The sequence below is a fragment of the Copadichromis virginalis genome, linkage group LG14 (genome assembly GCF_057382275.1).
Source record: "Copadichromis virginalis isolate Kocher_CV1m ecotype Utaka linkage group LG14, C_Virginalis_male_GT1.1, whole genome shotgun sequence".
NCBI classification, from domain to species: domain Eukaryota; kingdom Metazoa; phylum Chordata; class Actinopteri; order Cichliformes; family Cichlidae; genus Copadichromis; species Copadichromis virginalis.
Window position 1 is genome coordinate 43,375,653 of NC_140631.1, and position 18,077 is coordinate 43,393,729.

At 45.7% G+C, this 18,077-nt stretch overlaps 1 protein-coding gene across 5 annotated transcripts in view; it reads right to left on the bottom strand.

The window, feature by feature from the left end:
* Positions 1-18,077, bottom strand: part of nyap2a (neuronal tyrosine-phosphorylated phosphoinositide-3-kinase adaptor 2a) — a 79,919-nt gene that overhangs the window by 31,261 nt on the left and 30,581 nt on the right. Inside the window, exon 6 of one of the 5 annotated variants that reach the window (XR_014914949.1) lies at positions 9,184-9,329. The exons of the other annotated variants lie outside the window; for them this stretch is intronic. The gene's annotated coding sequence lies outside the window, so the exon portion shown is untranslated. The remainder of the gene's footprint in view (positions 1-9,183; positions 9,330-18,077) is intronic. 5 annotated transcript variants of the gene reach the window in all.

Genomic DNA, 18,077 nt, shown 5'->3' on the forward strand with positions numbered 1-18,077 from the left:
TGCAGAGAACATGGACAAAAAATGTAGGAGAAGCCCTTCTGTCACGGCAGGGTGCGCCGGATTGGTTTGACTTCAGGACCCAGATGCAGATGCAGAGAGAAAGGCGTTGCAGGAGACGTGACGTGTTTTTAACCAAAAGCGAGCTTTATTTAGATGGCTGCAGACAAAACATGAAACTAAGAAAACAAAGAGGAATGTGAACACTGTGTAACTAAAAGACTATGAAACTCAGTGAAAAAACTATGAAGAAACCATGAACACTGAGTAACTATCAAACATAGTGAAGACAAAAACCTATGACACTCTATGACTGAGAGATGACAGACAACACGACGCTGAACACAGGAATATGAAATGCCGTAAGGGACATTATTGCTGAAACGCTCTCACACACACTACTGAAACGCTCTCTCACACACAACTGAAATGCTCTCACACACACACAACTGAAACGCTCTCTCACACACTACTGAAACGCTCTCACACACACTACTGAAACTCTCTGACACACACAACTGAAACTCTCTCACACACACAACTGAAACGCTCTCACACACACTACTGAAACGCTCTCACACACACTACTGAAACGCTCTCTCACACACTACTGAAACGCTCTCACACACACTACTGAAATGCTCTCACACACACACAACTGAAACGCTCTCTCACACACTACTGAAACGCTCTCACACACACTACTGAAACGCTCTCACACACACTACTGAAACGCTCTCTCACACACTACTGAAACGCTCTCACACACACAACTGAAATGCTCTCACACACACACAACTGAAACGCTCTCTCACACACTACTGAAACGCTCTCACACACACTACTGAAACTCTCTGACACACACAACTGAAACTCTCTCACACACACAACTGAAACGCTCTCACACACACTACTGAAACGCTCTCACACACACTACTGAAACGCTCTCTCACACACTACTGAAACGCTCTCACACACACTACTGAAATGCTCTCACACACACACAACTGAAACGCTCTCTCACACACTACTGAAACGCTCTCACACACACACAACTGAAACGCTCTCACACACACACAACTGAAACGCTCTCACACACACAACTGAAACGCTCTCACACACACACACTACTGAAATGCTCTCACACACACACAACTGAAACTCTCACACACACACAACTGAAACGCTCTCACACACACACACTACTGAAACTCTCTGACACACACAACTGAAACTCTCTCACACACACAACTGAAACTCTCTCACACACACAACTGAAACTCTCTCTCACACACAACTGAAACGCTCTCACACACACTACTGAAATGCTCTCACACACACACAACTGAAACGCTCTCACACACACAACTGAAACGCTCTCACACACACACACTACTGAAATGCTCTCACACACACACAACTGAAATGCTCTCACACACACACAACTGAAACGCTCTCACACACACACAACTGAAACGCTCTCACACACACAACTGAAACGCTCTCACACACACAACTGAAACGCTCTCACACACACACAACTGAAACGCTCTCACACACACAACTGAAACGCTCTCACACACACACAACTGAAATGCTCTCACACACACACAACTGAAACGCTCTCACACACACACAACTGAAACGCTCTCACACACACAACTGAAACGCTCTCACACACACACACTACTGAAATGCTCTCACACACACACAACTGAAACGCTCTCACACACACACACAACTGAAACGCTCTCACACACACACTACTGAAATGCTCTCACACACACAACTGAAATGCTCTCACACACACAACTGAAACGCTCTCACACACACAACTGAAATGCTCTCACACACACAACTGAAATGCTCTCACACACACAACTGAAACTCTCTCACACAAACAACTGAAACTCTCTCACACACACACTACTGAAATGCTCTCACACACACACTACTGAAACTCTCTCACACACACACTACTGAAATGCTCTCACACACACACAACTGAAACGCTCTCACACACACACTACTGAAACGCTCTCACACACACAACTGAAACGCTCTCACACACACACTACTGAAACGCTCTCACACACACACTACTGAAACGCTCTCACACACACTACTGAAATGCTCTCATACACACTACTGAAACGCTCTCACACACACAACTGAAACGCTCTCACACACACACTACTGAAACGCTCTCACACACACACACTACTGAAACGCTCTCACACACACTACTGAAATGCTCTCATACACACTACTGAAAAGCTCTCACACACACTACTGAAATGCTCTCATACACACTACTGAAACTCTCACACACACAACTGAAACGCTCTCACACACACTACTGAAATGCTCTCACACACACAACTGAAACTCTCTCACACACACAACTGAAACGCTCTCACACACACTACTGAAATGCTCTCATACACACTACTGAAACTCTCACACACACAACTGAAACGCTCTCACACACACTACTGAAACGCTCTCACACACACTACTGAAATGCTCTCATACACACTACTGAAACGCTCTCACACACACTACTGAAACGCTCTCACACACACACTACTGAAACGCTCTCACACACACTACTGAAATGCTCTCATACACACTACTGAAAAGCTCTCACACACACTACTGAAATGCTCTCATACACACTACTGAAACTCTCACACACACAACTGAAACGCTCTCACACACACTACTGAAATGCTCTCACACACACAACTGAAACTCTCTCACACACACAACTGAAACGCTCTCACACACACTACTGAAATGCTCTCATACACACTACTGAAACTCTCACACACACAACTGAAACGCTCTCACACACACTACTGAAATGCTCTCACACACACAACTGAAACTCTCTCACACACACAACTGAAACGCTCTCACACACACTACTGAAATGCTCTCATACACACTACTGAAATGCTCTCATACACACTACTGAAACGCTCTCACACACACACTACTGAAACGCTCTCACACACACTACTGAAACGCTCTCACACACACTACTGAAATGCTCTCATACACACTACTGAAACTCTCACACACACAACTGAAACGCTCTCTCACACACTACTGAAATGCTCTCACACACACAACTGAAACTCTCACACACACAACTGAAACGCTCTCACACACACTACTGAAATGCTCTCATACACACTACTGAAATGCTCTCATACACACTACTGAAACGCTCTCACACACACACTACTGAAACGCTCTCACACACACTACTGAAAAGCTCTCACACACACTACTGAAATGCTCTCATACACACTACTGAAACTCTCACACACACAACTGAAACGCTCTCTCACACACTACTGAAATGCTCTCACACACACAACTGAAACTCTCACACACACAACTGAAACGCTCTCACACACACTACTGAAATGCTCTCACACACACAACTGAAACGCTCTCACACACACTACTGAAATGCTCTCATACACACTACTGAAATGCTCTCACACACACAACTGAAACTCTCACACACACTACTGAAACGCTCTCACACACACACTACTGAAATGCTCTCACACACACAACTGAAACGCTCTCACACACACTACTGAAATGCTCTCATACACACTACTGAAATGCTCTCACACACACAACTGAAACTCTCACACACACAACTGAAACGCTCTCACACACACACTACTGAAATGCTCTCACACACACTACTGAAATGCTCTCATACACACTACTGAAATGCTCTCACACACACAACTGAAACTCTCACACACACTACTGAAACGCTCTCACACACACACTACTGAAATGCTCTCACACACACACAACTGAAACGCTCTTACACACACTACTGAAATGCTCTCACACACACACAACTGAAACGCTCTCACACACACTACTGAAACTCTCTCACACACACAACTGAACCTCTCTCACACACACTACTGAAACGCTCTTACACACACTACTGAAATGCTCTCACACACACACAACTGAAACGCTCTCACACACACTACTGAAACTCTCTCACACACACTACTGAAACTCTCTGACACACACAACTGAAACTCTCTCACACACACAACTGAAACTCTCTCACACACACTACTGAAATGCTCTCACACACACAACTGAAATGCTCTCACACACACAACTGAAACGCTCTCACACACACTACTGAAACTCTCTCACACACACAACTGAAATGCTCTCACACACACAACTGAAATGCTCTCACACACACAACTGAAACGCTCTCACACACACTACTGAAACTCTCTGACACACACAACTGAAACGCTCTCACACACACTACTGAAACGCTCTCACACACACACAACTGAAACGCTCTCACACACTACTGAAACGCTCTCACACACACACAACTGAAACGCTCTCACACACACAACTGAAACGCTCTCACACACACTACTGAAACTCTCTGACACACACAACTGAAACTCTCTCACACACACAACTGAAACTCTCTCACACACACAACTGAAATGCTCTCACACACACACAACTGAAACTCTCTCACACACACTACTGAAATGCTCTCACACACACACAACTGAAACTCTCTCACACACACTACTGAAACGCTCTCTCACACACACAACTGAAACTCTCTCACACACACTACTGAAACGCTCTCTCACACACACACAACTGAAACGCTCTCACACACACTACTGAAATGCTCTCACACACACACTACTGAAACGCTCTCACACACACACAACTGAAACGCTCTCACACACACTACTGAAATGCTCTCACACACACAACTGAAATGCTCTCACACACACACACGACTGAAACTCTCTCACACACACTACTGAAACGCTCTCACACACACACAACTGAAACTCTCTCACACACACTACTGAAATGCTCTCACACACACAACTGAAACTCTCTCACACACACTACTGAAACGCTCTCACACACACAACTGAAACTCTCTCACACAAACTACTGAAACGCTCTCACACACACAACTGAAACTCTCTCACACACACTACTGAAACGCTCTCACACACACAACTGAAATGCTCTCACACACACTACTGAAATGCTCTCACACACACAACTGAAACTCTCTCACACACACACAACTGAAATGCTCTCACACACACAACTGAAACTCTCTCACACACACTACTGAAACGCTCTCTCACACACACAAATGAAACTCTCTCACACACACTACTGAAATGCTCTCACACACACTACTGAAATGCTCTCACACACACACAACTGAAACGCTCTCACACACACAACTGAAACGCTCTCACACACACTACTGAAATGCTCTCACACACACACAACTGAAACGCTCTCACACACACTACTGAAATGCTCTCACACACACACAACTGAAACGCTCTCACACACACTACTGAAATGCTCTCACACACACAACTGAACCTCTCTCACACACACTACTGAAACGCTCTCACACACACAACTGAACCTCTCTCACACACACTACTGAAACGCTCTCACACACACAACTGAAACGCTCTCACACACACACAACTGAAACGCTCTCACACACACTACTGAAATGCTCTCACACGCACAACTGAAACGCTCTCACACACACTACTGAAATGCTCTCACACACACACAACTGAAACGCTCTCACACACACTACTGAAATGCTCTCACACACACAACTGAACCTCTCTCACACACACTACTGAAAAGCTCTCACACACACAATTGAAATGCTCTCACACACACAACTGAAACTCTCTCACACACACTACTGAAACGGTCTCACACACACAACTGAAACGCTCTCAGACACACAACTGAAACTCTCTTACACACACTACTGAAACGCTCTCACACACACAACTGAAAAACCAAGGCGTTTCAGTTGAACAGGAAGTTAATTCTTGACAAGGAAACTGAAGGAAAAAGTGGTAGATTTCAAACAAACCACTACACAGATGTCTACTCAGCAACCTGTTAGTTAGGGGTGGGTTTTTATAATCGATTTATTGATTAAAATCGATTCTGGCTTGGATAACGTGAAATCGATTCATTAAAATCATGAATTGATTTTTTAACAGAAATTTATTTTGCCCGAAATGCCAGAATCTCAGGTGAAACCTCACAAAATTTCAACAACCACCAAACAGCTAAGACAGTAAATGAGAGCAGGAACACGGCTTCTGCACAAAGATGTAAACACAAAGCGCGGACCCGCGGATCAGAATCAGTGAGATGTCGTCTTTCTCACCCGACGGCACAGACACGGTCAAGGCTGAAAGCCGACAGCTCACTGATTCTGATCTGTCGGTGGATCCGCGCTTTGTTTGCATGCTGGTTTTGCACAGATTCTAAAGCTTTTAGTTTTATCTCTCTCCTAACAATATTGACTGAACCAGCAGCAAAAGAAGATCCAAACTGCGCTTCACTGATCCACCTCAAAGCCAAATCTCTTTTTTTAGAAATTCTGCCACAGGATTAATTTTGTTTAAAGTGTGTTTCTTTAACTTTAGGTAGAATAGGCTATTTCATAAATTTTTAGTATGCTTTATCCAGTGTATATGAAATAACTAAATTAGAACCATGCCATGTCACCATTCTGTTGTAACTATGAAATATTTTGTCTTTGAAGAAACTACTAACAAATTTCTTATTGCATTTTTATCAAACAGCTGACATTGCCCTGGCAATAAATTTGGGAGCACTGATGAGAAATTATTGTATATCATAAAAATTTTAATCAAATGAAGCAGAGGCAGTGGGACCAGTTCACAAAATTTGTTATATTCTCTTTGAGAACAGTTTAGACAATATTTTTCTGAAAGGTCTGTGTAACTTAGAATGACACCGTTATCATCCAACAAATCTGTTATGAATATAATCTTTTTGTTCAAACCAGTCACTCTTGAAAATTGATTTTTGATTAAGTGTTATTACCCTATTATTCCATAAGGTTGAATTATGGGGAGACGTTGTGGGTAAATCTCATTTTCCCAAAAATGCAAAGTCTGTTTTGGAAAGTTTGATATCTTTATGGGGATTATATTTACCGCAAAATCACATTTCAAAATAAATTCTAATCCTGTATACTATTTTATTAAACAAGGATCATGGGATGTGGAGCTAAGTAGAGTCTGGCTGTGACAGACAAGATTTTAACCATTTAATTCTAAGGGTGCCAACCATAAATTCTAATTCTGGAGTTTTGATACCACCTTTATTGTATTCCTTCACAGGCTGATATCTTTCTATGTAATGGGTTTTATTCCTCCACAAAAATTTGAAAATAACTGTGTTAGCCTTATTAATGCTTTTAGAGGAGATATATAGAGAGTGACAAGGATAAATCAATTTGGAGATGCCTTCAGCTTTAGATAGAATGTTTCTGCCAAAAATAGCGAGGTCTCTGATTAGCCAGTGGCTAAGTGATTTCTTCATCTCCATGATACAGTTAGAAATATTGGTGTCTTTTCTGCTAATTTTTTTTTTTTTTTTTTTTTTTTTTAGATATTATTAGCCCTATATATTTAACTTTAGATTCAACTCTAACCAAAGCTATTGAGGAGTCAGAGCTTGTATGAATCGGGAGAAGTTCACATTTTTTGATACTGAGAGATAAACGAAAAGCTTTAGTTTTCTCTACCATGTATTTATCTTTTAAAAAAAATAGATGTATCATCTGTGAATTGACTTATTTTGAAGTCTTTATTAAAAATTGATATTCCTTGTATGTCGTTAGAATTTTTGATTAATAGTGTTAACAACTGAGTTGCCAATATAAAAAGCTTAGGGGAAACAAGACATACTTGCCGAATTCCCTGTTGCACCTTGAATCCATTCCTTGATTCAAGGAAGCTAAAAATATTGTTAAGTAATGCGGCTGCTTCACTTAGGCTACAAGCACAGCCGTCCCCAACCCCCAGGTCCTGGACCAGTACCGGTCTGTGAGTCGTTTGGTACCGGGTCGCAAGAGTTGAGGCTTGAGTTTGAAATTTATGGTTTTCATGGTATTATCGTTTATTTTTATTTTTATATCGTTTATGTGGCGCAAAAAAGGTTGGGGACTGCTGTACTAGCAAGGTTGCTGAGTAGACATCCTTATAGTGTTTTGAAATATACCACTTTTTCCATCAGTTTCCTTGTCAGGAAACAACTTCCTGTTCAGCGGAAATGCCACTGGTTTCAGTGGAGTGCGTGAGTGTATTTCAGTAGTGTGTGTGAGAGCATTTCAGTAATAATGTCCCTTATGGCACGTCATACAGGAAGACTGAGGACTTAAATACACACATGAGGTGATCAGGGGAAGTGGAGACACATGAGGACACAGCTGACTAGAATCAAACATAGTGACAACACAGGGGAGAGAAAAACTAACCACATGAACCCAGAACATGCAATCTACTTCAAAATAAAACAAGAAACTAGACATGACAACACTTAGCTCACAGATCTAAAACACATGATAAATTAGACAAGAATCCAAACATTGAAACCAAGGAAACAATAAATAATGACTGCCTTTAACCTAAACTAAATAGGACTAACACGTGATCACAAAGCTAACATGAGAAGATACAAAAATAAACTCAGAGCGCTGGGTCAGAGGCCCAGGTTGTGACACATTCACTGAAGGAATCGCTGAGCATTAAAGATGAAGCAGTTAAAGATTAAACTTCCCGGTGTTCTAGTTCTACACGCTCATCAAAATCATCTGCGGGTGTTGAGGCAGCACGAGCAAGACCGTTAGTAGAAGCTGCAAAAGCACGTGCAACATTTACAGAAAGGGAAATTGCTATCAAAGTCGACAAAGCAAGATTGGAGGCTAATTTAGATGCCCTGCATCTGGAAAAGAGGCTCCAGCTGCCATTGCCCAGACAGAGATATTGGAGGCATCAGCAGAACATCTGGGTGAGGAGCGTTGCAGTAAGAAAAGCCACTCAGCAAAACTTTGAATGAACGTGTAAGTGAATATGGTAGGGACCAGGCCACACGTCTTAGTCAACAATCTGAAACGACGTTGCACTTGGCACATGACCAGAACCCAGAGCACCCCACCTGCTTTACGACGCAATGTTCTCAAAACACCTGGAAGGAGGAGGACAATGAAAGTATTAAACAGCATTCCTACTCTCCGCAACTGGATGCCGAAGAACAACTTACCTGTCCAACTACAAGACAAACGTCTCCCCATATTAAAAAACAGGCAACCCTGCAGGAACCATATAGTGACAAATGTCAGGAAAGGGCAAGGTCTGTCACTCCGCGATATGCAGCTAGTCCACCGACGAAGAGTGTGCATCCAGAGTCTGCAGGTATGATGGACATGGCATTGACAAGTATTTAGCACAGAAAGAGCTTGTGAGTACTGGTTTGTAAAAATTTGATGACTGTCGAGAAACCCACAGAGCATGGAGGTCATCTTTCCTTAACACAATAAAGGATTTAGACCTTACAGCCATTGAAGAGTTGAACTTGCTGTTGAAATGGCTTGGGAAAGAGTCGTCAGAGTATGTGAGGCATATGAGGGCAGTTCAGGTAGGCAACCCAGCCTTAAAGCAACCTTAAACATGACTTGGGACAGGTTGGATGAATGTTACGGTGCCCCTGAGGTCATAGGAAGTTCTTTGTTTGAGAAACTGGACAGCTTTCCTAAAATCTCAAAGAAGGACAATCGTAAGTTAAGAGAACTTGGTGATCTTGGTCTAATGGAGCTACTATCAGCTAAGGAGGATGGCTATCTTTACCTGGACACCGCTCATGGCATTGGCCCCAATGTAGAAAAGCTGCCATCACATTCACACACTGTGTGTGTGAATGTGTGTGTGAATGGTTGGATGACTGGATGTGTAAAGCACTTTGGGGTCCTTAGGGACTAGTAAAAGCACTATACAAATACAGGCCATTTACCATTTACAACGTGCAGGACAAATGGGTTTCTCAAGGATCCAAGTATAAGGAAGAGTATCATACATCCTATCCTCCCTTCTCTTTACTCAGTTTATCTGCCACCAAGCTAAAACAGGGAACGATCCCAGCTTTGCACTTCCAAGCAACTATTCTCCCAAGCTAGAGAGGCCTTCTTAAAGCTTGCAACATTCAGGAAACCAGTTTTAGTGCAAAAGACTACTGTCTCTTCAGCTGCAGATCCGAAGGTAACGGCTAAAGATGAACCAGATAAATATTGTCCCATCCATAACCCACATAGCAAAACTGGTATGGCCCAGATCTGGCCCATACAATGTGCTTAAACATGGCCCACATACCGTAAAGAATGACGGCCCTTTGGTGGCCCAGATCTGGTTTGCCAGAGGTGGCCCACACATGGGCCAATGCAAGGCCAGTTTCAGACACATTGCTGGCCTTGTGCTGGCCCAGAACAGTTTCAACTCTGGCCCCAGATGTCAGCCTAATGTATACCTTAATCAAGCCATGTAATAACAACATGTGCTGGAACATAATAGTGCAAAAGCAACGTGACAAAACTCTGTTCAGACAGTGAATGGACTGATTCTTATATAGCACTTTCCTACTCTCCTGGATTATTCAAAGTGCTCTATACAACATGCCACATTCACCCAATCACACAATTGCTCTAAATTGAGTGCTTCCTAACTACATTGACATGCAGACTGGAAGAGCCAGTAACTTTTGCACTGTCCACTCCTGCTGTGACAAAACAAATTTCCCACGTGTGGGACTAATAAAGGTTATCTTATCTTATCTTATCTTATCTTAAACATGAGTAAACCCTCACTAGGTTTTGGATAAAGTGTACACTCACAGACCTGTCAAACCTGCATTTGAAACGTTGGCTACCATAGAAGTATAGTATTGCAACATGGCATTTGGGTCTTCTAACAACAATAGGAAGATATAAACCTAAATAGTGCCATCATTGCCAGACTTGGCCCACATCTGGTTGACACACACCCTGCCATGACACCAGTCAGTCAGAAGTGCCAGCTTGATGCCAGACCCGCCCCCAGACCTGTTTTCTATGAGCCTGGGCCACATACACCAAATCATAATCGGACCAGATATGGCATGCCATCACAAAAACAGTCCCATCTATGCCAGGCCTGGCCCATATCTGGATGACATACCACTTACCATGCCAGAAGTCAGCCAGCAGTGCCAGCTTGACACCAGATCTGGCCCAAACCTGTCTGCTATGTAGGAACAAGCCTCACCCACCGAGGAAATGCTGTGGCTTTAGATTCAAAACTATTGAGTAACAAAGCCTACTTAAAAGAGCAAGGGATTTGTTTCAGATGCTGGTCATCATCCACACATCTTGCCCTCACCTGCAAAGCTACATTAAAATGTGATGAGTGCAACAGTGACAGCCACAATAAAGCATTATATCCTGGTCCACCACTATGGATAAACAAGTCCTTAGACACTCCAGCAGAGGACAGCGGGGAGGAAGGAAAGCAGGATGCCTTATCATCGCCTGCTGTGAGCTTCCTGTGCACCTGGATACTTCTCCCTGTCAATCTTTACTTGACTGTCTCAGTGACGTTAAACTGTGGATGGCAAATAACTTTTTTAATTTTAATGACCATAAAACGGAAGCAATTTTATGTGGCCCGCATCGCTGTATTGTTTCTCCAGATGCTGATTTCGGTGTTTTGGCCTCTCATCTGAAATGTTCAATTGTAAATCTTGGTGTGAATTTTGATTCCGAACTTACCTTTGATGGTCATGTAAACGGGGTGGTAAAATTGGCTTTTAATCAGATGCCTATCAAAGGTCAAGCCTTTTTTTTAGGATTTAAATATATATTCTTAGTGCTTATTTGCTGATTATTTTGTTTTATGTATTTTAATAAGAGAGGGCCAACTTTGAGTATAAACTAGGTCGCAGGCTGACAGGAAACTGCATGCTTTTGCAGAGCACAGGAGGTGCAGACAGAAATTTGTCACGGTTGTGGGTCAGTTTGACCCAGTATTTTGAGTTGTCATGTTTTTGCAGGTTTATTTTTGTTCCAAAGACATGCAGCTTGTGGGGATAGGTTAATTGGATAATACAAATTGCCACTAGGTGTGAATGTGAGTGCGAATGTGAGTGTGAATGGTTGTCTGTCCTTGTGTGTTGGCCCTGCGACAGACTGGCGACCTGTCCAGGGTGTACCCTGCCTCTCGCCCTATGACAGCTGGGATGGGCTCCAGCGCCCCCCGCGACCCTGAAAAGGATAAGCGGAAGCGAATGGATGGATGGATGGATGGATAGTTTAGTTCCATGTGTCATTTTCTGTCTCTCTCTCTGTCGAGTCTGCGTCTTAGTGGGATGGTTTCTTGTTCCTGTTTTATTGTGAAGGTCTGCGTCTCATGTGAGTGTGTTCAGTTTTACCTCTGTCTCGTCTTGTTGATTATTCCCAGCTGTGTCCACCACCTGTGTGTAATTCCCCTGTGTTTCTCTGTGTATTTAAGTCGTGTCCTCTGTCATTGTAGTTGCTGGTCCATCTGTGTATCCACCATGTCTCACCCGTGTGTTCTCCCTGCTGTCCATCTCCTCTGCTCGTTCTCATTCTTGTCCAGGTTTGTGCTCTGTAGTTTAGTTGTTTCCAGTCTAGTTTAGTTCGTGCTCCATTTGCTGTTTGTCCATATTTATTTCGTGTTCAATAAACCACCTTCACTTCTCCACTACTGCCTGCGATTGGATCCTCATTTATTATTTTCACACGGCTCTCCTCACCCGCCATGACAGTACGGACCAGCCAGATATGGATCCAGCGGCAGTCACCCCACCTAGGGAGCTTCAGGAGGCCGTTATCGACTCTGCTTCTAAATTGATTTACCAGCTGTTAGAGCATGAGGGAGAAGCGTCTCTTTACACTGTGGAAGCCAACCTACAACACCTTATTTCCAGTTACCCCTGGTTATTGGACTCACTGCATCCGCTCGTACAGAATTTTGTTCCTCACGAGCTTCACCTACACCCCCCCGCCGCTACCGCTCGCCTGCTCGCTTCAACAGAGGACGTGCCGTCTGAACCGCCGGACGAGGGATTACCCGGCCTGTCGAGCGGTCTCCAAGAAAGAAGCGACGTTTGCACTGTCGGCGTGGCACCCCACAGCCGGATGTCGGGACATGTAAACAACCGGCAGTGGTGAGTGAGAGGGACACTGTTTCTGCTTTGTCGGATACAAGGACTATTTATTCTGGGACTATTTTTTGCGTTTCCACCGAAGATAATAGTGTTTTTTCTGCTTCATCTATGGCTATTGCTTCTAAGACTGTCTTTCCTGTGCCCACGTCCTGTGTTAATGACTGATTCCGCTTTGCTGCTGCCAAGCCTGGAATTACTGAGCCTGGCATTATGAATTCAGAGAATGAAAACGTTTGGGACTATTTTTCATCTGCACTGGTCTATTCAGGGGAAGCTGTAAACCTCACTGAAACAGTCCTTCCTGACCATGTTCTCCCATCCACACCTTCACCACAAGTTAATGTGGGGCCTGTAACACAGTTAGCAGCCCAGCTGCCCTCAGTTCAGCCAGCCACTCCACCACCTGTTACAACTTCGCTACCTGTAGCTCAGTTGCCACCAGTTCAGCAGCCTACCCACTCACTCATTCAGCCACCATCCTCACTGTCTCATTCTAAGCAGGGAACACACTTCATCACAACATCTGCTGGTTCTCTTAAGCTGGCCATGTCAGAGACAGTTGCTCCCTCTAGGGCCTCCCCAGAGGCTGGGTGTCAGTCACCAGCCAACTCTGGACCCCTAGAGGTCAAGACGCCAGCGCCAGCAGCCTCACTGGAGAGCTCACCAGAACAGTCTCAGCTCTCAGCACCCCCTGAGAGTTCAATTGAGTTCATCCGTCCGCCTCCGTCCTCTGCTGAGTGTATTGGGGAACACTTTAAGCCCTCTGAGGACTGCATCCCACTGTTGCTGCCTGAGTCTAGCCACTGTGCTGCTCAGTCCCAGCCAGTGTCCACACTGGCAGAGGTCTCCGTACCTGCTACTTCAGTGTCTGCTCTAGCTGGAGGGCCCGAGGAGCCCGTCCAGCCTACAGTTTCGTCAGCTGGAGGGCCCGAGGAGCCCATCCAGCCTACCGTTTCGTCAGCTGGAGGGCCCGAGGAGCCCGTCCAGCCTCAAGTTTCGTCTGCTGGGGGTTCGGGAGAACCCAGCCAGCCTCAAGTTTCGTCTGCTGGGGGTTTGGGAGAACCCAGCCAGCCTCAAGTTTCGTCTGCTGGGGGTTTGGGAGAACCCAGCCAGCTTCAAGTTTCGTCTGCTGGGGGTTTGGGAGAACCCAGCCAGCCTCAAGTTTCGTCTGCTGGGGGTTTGGGAGAACCCAGCCAGCGTCCTGCCTCGTCAGCTGGAGGGCCCGAGTCGCCCGTCCAGCCTCATGCCACGTCTGCTGGAGGGCCCGAGGAGCCCATCCAGCCTCAAGACAAGCCAGCTGGTGGGTCCGAGGAGCCCGTCCAGCTTCAAGCCAAGTCAGCTGGTGGGTCCGTGGAGCCCACCCAGCACCACGCCTCGTCTGCTGGGGGTCCTGGAGGACCCAGCAAGCACATCCTCATGTCTGCTGACGGTCCAGGGAGGTTTGTTCAGCCACCACCTGTTGAATCATCCCCTGTGACTTCTACACCGTTGCCTGCATCCACATCACCTCCTGCAGCATCACCACTGTCAGGTTCCGCAGCCGTCCCGCTGCCGTCAGGTTCCGTGTCTTCATCCACGCCTGGTCCAGCCTCCGTGTCTTCGTCTTCACCTGGTCCAGCTTCAGCTCCGGCTTCGTCCTCGTCTGGTCCAGCTTCAGCTCCGCCTTCGTCCTCGTCTGTTCCTGCCTCGTCTGTTCCTGCCTTGTCTGGTCCTGCCTCGTCTGGTCCTGCCCCGTCTGGTCCTGCGGTTGCCACACCGCCGTCAGAGCCAGCTTGACCCGTTCCGCCTCGCCTCTGCCGGCCGTTTTCCGGGCCTCTAAGTTGGCATCATGGACTTCGGGGACGGCCTCCGGAAAGAGTTTGTTGCTGCCGCTGGCATCGCGGCTGACCTCCGGACCTGCTCAGTGGCCGCCACTGCCTTCCAAGTGGTCGGTCTCCAGAACTGTTTGCCCGTCGCCGCCGTTGCCGTGTGCATGGTCGGCCTCCAGAACTGTTTGCCCGTTGCCGCCGTTGCTGTGTGCACGGCCGGCCTCCAGAACTGTCTTGGTCCTTGTGTTGTCGACCCCCGGGTCGACCCCCTGAACTTTTCTTGGACTCTTGTTGAGCTCTGATTTGGTTGTGTTTTGATCTGTTTTCCTGTGTTCTTGGACTGTTTTCTTGTGTTTGGACTCTTGTGCTCCTTGTTTTTTGTTTCGGACCCTCCTTCCTGGACCCCCTCCGCTTGCCCTGGTCTGGTGCTCTGTTTTTTTTATTTTGGGCTGTCGGGAGCCAGCCCTTGGAGGGGGGGGGGGGTACTGTCATGGTTGTGGGTCAGTTTGACCCAGTATTTTGAGTTGTCATGTTTTTGCAGGTTTAGTTTAGTTCCATGTGTCATTTTCTGTCTCTCTCTCTGTCGAGTCTGCGTCTTAGTGTGATGGTTTCTTGTGTTCCTGTTTTATTGTGAAGGTCTGCGTCTCATGTGAGTGTGTTCAGTTTTACCTCTGTCTCGTCTTGTTGATTATTCCCAGCTGTGTCCACCACCTGTGTGTAATTCCCCTGTGTTTCTCTGTCATTGTAGTTGCTGGTCCATCTGTGTATCCACCATGTCTCACCCGTGTGTTCTCCCTGCTGTCCATCTCCTCTGCTCGTTCTCATTCTTGTCCAGGTTTGTGCTCTGTAGTTTAGTTGTTTCCAGTCTAGTTTAGTTCGTGCTCCATTTGCTGTTTGTCCATATTTATTTCGTGTTCAATAAACCACCTTCACTTCTCCACTACTGCCTGCGATTGGATCCTCATTTATTATTTTCACACGGCTCTCCTCACCCGCCGTGACAAAAGTGAAACTAAGCAGAGTGCACTCCAGAGTTGTTTTTATCGAAACTTAGCGTGTGTAGCCGAACTATATATACACCTTGTGATTTTGTCAGAGCTGTGGATGCGTGCTCGTCTCCGCAGTTCTTCATTTCCGGAAATGTAAAATAAAGATCATTTTTTGAGTTTTGACCACTCTGGGTCTAGTCTTTCTTTGCTGCCAAAAGAATTCAAAAGAACGTAATTTCCAAACACAATTTGGAGACTGTTATTCATGCCTTTATTACCTCATGCTTTGCCTATTACGATTCCCTTTTAATTGGGGTTGGGTTGTGATCCGTGTGGTCGCTGAACAACGGTTCACCCCTGAGGAAAAAGGTACCTTTGTCCTACCAGCTGTTGAAGAAAAGGAAATGGAGGAGTCACGGAGCCGTGGGTTTCAGCCACCACTGAGACCATCGACTTTGAGGGGACTCCTGCAGATGGGTGAGTTGTAGCTAACTTGTATACAGTCATGGAGAGTGTTTGTCTGGCCGAGGGGGGGAACGCTGGCCGACTCTGGAGTTCGAGTCTCCGGAGGGAAAATCCTGGTGGTTTGAGACCCCAGGCCTGTGTTCGGGTTTTTGTCCAGCACAGGGACGGTAATTAAAATCCACCGTCGGGAAAAATCCTGGTGGTTTGAGACCCCAGGCTTGTGTTCGGGTTTTTGTCCAGCACAGGGACGGTAATTAAAATCCACAGTCGGGAAAAATCCTGGTGGTTTGAGACCCCAGGCCTGTGTTCGGGTTTTTGTCCAGCACAGGGACGGTAATTAAAATCCACCGTCGGGAAAAATCCTGGTGGTTTGAGACCCCAGGCTTGTGTTCGGGTTTTTGTCCAGCACAGGGACGGTAATTAAAATCCACCGTCGGGAAAAATCCTGGTGGTTTGAGACCCCAGGCTTGTGTTGGGAACGGCTCATCACAAGGACAGTGGCTCGAGCACGCAGTTGGGGAGAAGCCGGCCCAGGCCTGTGTTCGGTCCACAGGGACGGCGGTTCGAGTACACTGTTGGGAAATCATTCCTATGTGCAGTGACGGTATTTTAGCACTTTTCTGCCGGTAAGGGAAGAAGGCCATTGCAGAGGACGCTCTGAATGTAAAGGGAAACTGGATCCAGTAAAGCGGCAGGCTTCCACCAGGCGGCCAGGCACAAAACTCAATGCGTGACTGTATGGTAAGAACTGAGTAAAGATTAGATTAGATAGAACTTTATTAATCCCTCGGGTGGGTTCCTCTGGGAAATTCGATTTCCAAAAAAGCACAGCACCGACAGAAGTTACAGAGTTACAGAATATTATATATATATATATATATATATATATATATATATACACACACACACACACACACACACACACACACACACATATATATAAATACAGAGACAATATAAATAAAATATACGAAGGGGATAAATAGAATAAATAGGAATAAAAATAAAAATACAAGTGAATTGCACATTTCAAGTATTGAGTCTATTGCACCGTTGACTATTTACAAAAGTATTGCACAAGGTATTGCACAGTGAGGTGAAGAGGCACTACAGCTTAGTTGTTCCCCCCTCCTTTGTCCTCCTGTTTCCCCTCCCTCTCCCCTCCAGGGAGGAGTTAAACAGTCTGATGGCGTGTGGGACAAAGGAGTTTTTAAGTCTGTTAGTTCTTGTCTTTGGGAGAAGCAACCTGTCACTGAACAGACTCTTCTGGTTGTTAATGGCCGTGTGCAGAGGATGCCCAGCATTGTTCATAATGTCCAGCAGTTTCTTTAATGTCCTTTTCTCTGCCACTGTCACCAGAGTGTCCAGCTTCATGCCGACCACAGAGCTAGCCCTCCTGATCAGTTTCTCCAGCCTGGATGAGTCCTTCTTTGCTGTGCTGCTCCCCCAGCACACCACAGCATAGAAAAGTACTCCAGCAACCACTGACTGGTAAAACATCCTCAGGAGCTTCCTGCAGATGTTAAAAGACCTCAGCCTCCTGAGGAAGTACAGTCGGCTTTGGGCTTTTTTATACAGGTGCTCTGTGTTGCATGACTAGTCCAGTTTATTGTCCACCCACAGCCCGAGGTACTTGTACTTGTTGACCACCTCCACCTCCTCCCCCTCTATCTGAACCGGT